We start from the raw sequence: 6,926 nt of genomic DNA on the forward strand, positions 1-6,926 counted from the left end.
GGGGTGATCATGCAGCTCAGTCCAGCTCTGACAGTTCCTGTAACAGACAACTCTCACTGCCTTATTGATAATGACAAGGAGCTTACAATGTGCTGCTGGCAGCTATACTGTGGGGTGATCATACAGCTCAGTCCAGCTCTGGAGCTCAGTCCAGCACAAGGAGCTTACAGTGTGCTGCTGGCAGCTGTACTGTGGGGTGATCATGCAGCTCAGTCCAGCTCTGACAGTTCCTGTAACAGACAAATGTCACTGCCTTATTGATAATGACAAGGAGCTTACACTGTGCTGCTGGCAGCTGTACTGTGGGGTGATCATGCAGCTCAGTCCAGCTCTGACAGTTCCTGTAACAGACAAATGTCACTGCCTTATTGATAATGACAAGGAGCTTACACTGTGCTGCTGGCAGCTATACTGTGGGGTGATCATACAGCTCAGTCCAGCTCTGACAGTTCCTGTAACAGACAACTGTCACTGCCTTATTGATAATGACAAGGAGGGTACAATGTGCTGCTGGCAGCTGTACTGTGGGGTGATCATGCAGCTCAGTCCAGCTCTGACAGTTCCTGTAACAGACAAATGTCACTGCCTTATTGATAATGACAAGGAGCTTACACTGTGCTGCTGGCAGCTATACTGTGGGGTGATCATGCAGCTCAGTCCAGCTCTGACAGTTCCTGTAACAGACAAATGTCACTGCCTTATTGATAATGACAAGGAGCTTACAATGTGCTGCTGGCAGCTATACTGTGGGGTGATCATACAGCTCAGTCCAGCTCTGACAGTTCCTGTAACAGACAACTGTCACTGCCTTATTGGTAATGACAAGGAGCTTACAGTGTGCTGCTGGCAGCTGTACTGTGGGGTGATCATGCAGCTCAGTCCAGCTCTGACAGTTCCTGTAACAGACAAATGTCACTGCCTTATTGATAATGACAAGGAGCTTACAATGTGCTGCTGGCTGCTATACTGTGGGGTGATCATACAGCTCAGTCCAGCTCTGACAGTTCCTGTAACAGACAACTCTCTCTGCCTTATTGATAATGACAAGGAGCTTACAATGTCCTGCTGGCAGCTGTACTGTGGGGTGATCATGCAGCTCAGTCCAGCTCTGACAGTTCCTGTAACAGACAAATGTCACTGCCTTATTGATAATGACAAGGAGCTTACACTGTGCTGCTGGCAGCTGTACTGTGGGGTGATCATGCAGCTCAGTCCAGCTCTGACAGTTCCTGTAACAGACAACTGTCACTGCCTTATTGGTAATGACAAGGAGGGTACAATGTGCTGCTGGCAGCTATACTGTGGGGTGATCATACAGCTCAGTCCAGCTCTGACAGTTCCTGTAACAGACAACTGTCACTGCCTTATTGATAATGACAAGGAGCTTACAATGTGCTGCTGGCTGCTATACTGTGGGGTGATCATGCAGCTCAGTCCAGCTCTGACAGTTCCTGTAACAGACAACTCTCACTGCCTTATTGATAATGACAAGGAGCTTACAATGTGCTGCTGGCAGCTGTACTGTGGGGTGATCATGCAGCTCAGTCCAGCTCTGACAGTTCCTGTAACAGACAACTGTCACTGCCTTATTGATAATGACAAGGAGCTTACAATGTGCTGCTGGCAGCTATACTGTGGGGTGATCATGCAGCTCAGTCCAGCTCTGACAGTTCCTGTAACAGACAACTGTCACTGCCTTATTGGTAATGACAAGGAGCTTACAATGTGCTGCTGGCAGCTGTACTGTGGGGTGATCATACAGCTCAGTCCAACTCTGACAGTTCCTGTAACAGACAACTCTCACTGCCTTATTGATAATGACAAGGAGCTTACACTGTGCTGCTGGCAGCTGTACTGTGGGGTGATCATACAGCTCAGTCCAGCTCTGACAGTTCCTGTAACAGACAACTCTCACTGCCTTATTGATAATGACAAGGAGCTTACAATGTGCTGCTGGCAGCTATACTGTGGGGTGATCATGCAGCTCAGTCCAACTCTGACAGTTCCTGTAACAGACAACTCTCACTGCCTTATTGATAATGACAAGGAGCTTACAATGTGCTGCTGGCAGCTATACTGTGGGGTGATCATGCAGCTCAGTCCAGCTCTGACAGTTCCTGTAACAGACAACTGTCACTGCCTTATTGGTAATGACAAGGAGCTTACACTGTGCTGCTGGCAGCTATATTGTGGGGTGATCATGCAGCTCAGTCCAGCTCAGACAGTTCCTGTAACAGACAACTCTCACTGCCTTATTGGTAATGACAAGGAGCTTACAATGTGCTGCTGGCAGCTGTACTGTGGGGTGATCATACAGCTCAGTCCAGCTCTGACAGTTCCTGTAACAGACAACTGTCACTGCCTTATTGGCAATGACAAGGAGGGTACAATGTGCTGCTGGCAGCTATACTGTGGGGTGATCATACAGCTCAGTCCAGCTCTGACAGTTCCTGTAACAGACAACTGTCACTGCCTTATTGATAATGACAAGGAGCTTACACTGTGCTTCTGGCAGCTATACTGTGGGGTGATCATGCAGCTCAGTCCAGCTCTGACAGTTCCTGTAACAGACAACTCTCACTGCCTTATTGGTAATGACAAGGAGCTTACAATGTGCTGCTGGCAGCTGTACTGTGGGGTGATCATGCAGCTCAGTCCAGCTCTGACAGTTCCTGTAACAGACAACTCTCTCAGCCTTATTGATAATGACAAGGAGCTTACAATGTGCTGCTGGCAGCTATACTGTGGGGTGATCATACAGCTCAGTCCAGCTCTGACAGTTCCTGTAACAGACAACTCTCTCAGCCTTATTGATAATGACAAGGAGCTTACAATGTGCTGCTGGCAGCTATACTGTGGGGTGATCATACAGCTCAGTCCAGCTCTGACAGTTCCTGTAACAGACAACTGTCACTGCCTTATTGATAATGACAAGGAGCTTACAATGTGCTGCTGGCAGCTGTACTGTGGGGTGATCATGCAGCTCAGTCCAGCTCTGACAGTTCCTGTAACAGACAACTGTCACTGCCTTATTGATAATGACAAGGAGCTTACAATGTGCTGCTGGCAGCTGTACTGTGGGGTGATCATGCAGCTCAGTCCAGCTCTGACAGTTCCTGTAACAGACAAATGTCACTGCCTTATTGATAATGACAAGGAGCTTACAGTGTGCTGCTGGCAGCTATACTGTGGGGTGATCATACAGCTCAGTCCAGCTCTGACAGTTCCTGTAACAGACAACTGTCACTGCCTTATTGGCAATGACAAGGAGGGTACAATGTGCTGCTGGCAGCTATACTGTGGGGTGATCATACAGCTCAGTCCAGCTCTGACAGTTCCTGTAACAGACAACTCTCTCAGCCTTATTGATAATGACAAGGAGCTTACAATGTGCTGCTGGCAGCTATACTGTGGGGTGATCATACAGCTCAGTCCAGCTCTGACAGTTCCTGTAACAGACAACTCTCTCAGCCTTATTGATAATGACAAGGAGCTTACACTGTGCTTCTGGCAGCTGTACTGTGGGGTGATCATACAGCTCAGTCCAGCTCTGACAGTTCCTGTAACAGACAACTCTCTCAGCCTTATTGATAATGACAAGGAGCTTACAATGTGCTGCTGGCTGCTATACTGTGGGGTGATCATGCAGCTCAGTCCACCTCTGACAGTTCCTGTAACAGACAACTCTCACTGCCTTATTGATAATGACAAGGAGCTTACAATGTGCTGCTGGCAGCTGTACTGTGGGGTGATCATGCAGCTCAGTCCAGCTCTGACAGTTCCTGTAACAGACAACTATCTCAGCCTTATTGATAATGACAAGGAGCTTACACTGTGCTTCTGGCAGCTGTACTGTGGGGTGATCATACAGCTCAGTCCAGCTCTGACAGTTCCTGTAACAGACAACTCTCTCAGCCTTATTGATAATGACAAGGAGGGTACAATGTGCTGCTGGCAGCTATACTGTGGGGTGATCATGCAGCTCAGTCCAGCTCTGACAGTTCCTGTAACAGACAACTCTCTCAGCCTTATTGATAATGACAAGGAGCTTACAATGTGCTGCTGGCAGCTATACTGTGGGGTGATCATACAGCTCAGTCCAGCTCTGACAGTTCCTGTAACAGACAACTCTCTCAGCCTTATTGATAATGACAAGGAGCTTACAATGTGCTGCTGGCTGCTATACTGTGGGGTGATCATGCAGCTCAGTCCACCTCTGACAGTTCCTGTAACAGACAACTCTCACTGCCTTATTGATAATGACAAGGAGCTTACAATGTGCTGCTGGCAGCTGTACTGTGGGGTGATCATGCAGCTCAGTCCAGCTCTGACAGTTCCTGTAACAGACAACTATCTCAGCCTTATTGATAATGACAAGGAGCTTACAATGTGCTGCTGGCAGCTATACTGTGGGGTGATCATACAGCTCAGTCCAGCTCTGACAGTTCCTGTAACAGACAACTCTCTCAGCCTTATTGATAATGACAAGGAGCTTACAATGTGCTGCTGGCTGCTATACTGTGGGGTGATCATGCAGCTCAGTCCACCTCTGACAGTTCCTGTAACAGACAACTCTCACTGCCTTATTGATAATGACAAGGAGCTTACAATGTGCTGCTGGCTGCTATACTGTGGGGTGATCATGCAGCTCAGTCCAGCTCTGACAGTTCCTGTAACAGACAACTGTCACTGCCTTATTGGTAATGACAAGGAGCTTACAATGTGCTGCTGGCAGCTATACTGTGGGGTGATCATGCAGCTCAGTCCAGCTCTGACAGTTCCTGTAACAGACAACTGTCACTGCCTTATTGGTAATGACAAGGAGCTTACACTGTGCTGCTGGCAGCTATATTGTGGGGTGATCATGCAGCTCAGTCCAGCTCAGACAGTTCCTGTAACAGACAACTGTCACTGCTTTATTGGTAATGACAAGGAGCTTACAATGTGCTGCTGGCAGCTGTACTGTGGGGTGATCATACAGCTCAGTCCAGCTCTGACAGTTCCTGTAACAGACAACTGTCACTGCCTTATTGGCAATGACAAGGAGGGTACAATGTGCTGCTGGCAGCTATACTGTGGGGTGATCATACAGCTCAGTCCAGCTCTGACAGTTCCTGTAACAGACAACTGTCACTGCCTTATTGATAATGACAAGGAGGTTACACTGTGCTTCTGGCAGCTATACTGTGGGGTGATCATGCAGCTCAGTCCAACTCTGACAGTTCCTGTAACAGACAACTCTCACTGCCTTATTGATAATGACAAGGAGCTTACACTGTGCTGCTGGCAGCTATACTGTGGGGTGATCATGCAGCTCAGTCCAGCTCAGACAGTTCCTGTAACAGACAACTGTCACTGCTTTATTGGTAATGACAAGGAGCTTACAATGTGCTGCTGGCAGCTGTACTGTGGGGTGATCATACAGCTCAGTCCAGCTCTGACAGTTCCTGTAACAGACAACTGTCACTGCCTTATTGGCAATGACAAGGAGGGTACAATGTGCTGCTGGCAGCTATACTGTGGGGTGATCATACAGCTCAGTCCAGCTCTGACAGTTCCTGTAACAGACAACTGTCACTGCCTTATTGATAATGACAAGGAGCTTACACTGTGCTTCTGGCAGCTATACTGTGGGGTGATCATGCAGCTCAGTCCAGCTCTGACAGTTCCTGTAACAGACAACTCTCACTGCCTTATTGGTAATGACAAGGAGCTTACAATGTGCTGTTGGCAGCTGTACTGTGGGGTGATCATGCAGCTCAGTCCAGCTCTGACAGTTCCTGTAACAGACAACTGTCACTGCCTTATTGATAATGACAAGGAGCTTACAATGTGCTGCTGGCAGCTGTACTGTGGGGTGATCATGCAGCTCAGTCCAGCTCTGACAGTTCCTGTAACAGACAACTCTCTCAGCCTTATTGATAATGACAAGGAGCTTACAATGTGCTGCTGGCAGCTGTACTGTGGGGTGATCATACAGCTCAGTCCAGCTCTGACAGCTCCTGTAACAGACAACTGTCACTGCCTTATTGATAATGACAAGGAGCTTACAATGTGCTGCTGGCAGCTATACTGTGGGGTGATCATACAGCTCAGTCCAGCTCTGACAGTTCCTGTAACAGACAACTGTCACTGCCTTATTGATAATGACAAGGAGCTTACAATGTGCTGCTGGCAGCTGTACTGTGGGGTGATCATACAGCTCAGTCCAGCTCTGACAGTTCCTGTAACAGACAACTCTCTCAGCCTTATTGATAATGACAAGGAGCTTACAATGTGCTGCTGGCAGCTGTACTGTGGGGTGATCATACAGCTCAGTCCAGCTCTGACAGTTACTGTAACAGGCAACTGTCACTGCCTTATTGGTAATGACAAGGAGCTTACAATGTGCTGCTGGCAGCTATACTGTGGGGTGATCATACAGCTCAGTCCAGCTCTGACAGTTCCTGTAACAGACAACTCTCTCAGCCTTATTGATAATGACAAGGAGCTTACAATGTGCTGCTGGCAGCTATACTGTGGGGTGATCATACAGCTCAGTCCAGCTCTGACAGTTCCTGTAACAGACAAATGTCACTGCCTTATTGATAATGACAAGGAGCTTACAGTGTGCTGCTGGCAGCTATACTGTGGGGTGATCATGCAGCTCAGTCCAGCTCTGACAGTTCCTGTAACAGACAAATGTCACTGCCTTATTGATAATGACAAGGAGCTTACAGTGTGCTGCTGGCAGCTGTACTGTGGGGTGATCATGCAGCTCAGTCCAGCTCTGACAGTTCCTGTAACAGACAACTGTCACTGCCTTATGGATAATGACAAGGAGCTTACAATGTGCTGCTGGCAGCTATACTGTGGGGTGATCATACAGCTCAGTCCAGCTCTGACAGTTCCTGTAACAGACAACTCTCACTGCCTTATTGATAATG

This window comes from Hyperolius riggenbachi, chromosome 1 (genome assembly GCF_040937935.1).
Source record: "Hyperolius riggenbachi isolate aHypRig1 chromosome 1, aHypRig1.pri, whole genome shotgun sequence".
Lineage (NCBI taxonomy): Eukaryota > Metazoa > Chordata > Amphibia > Anura > Hyperoliidae > Hyperolius > Hyperolius riggenbachi.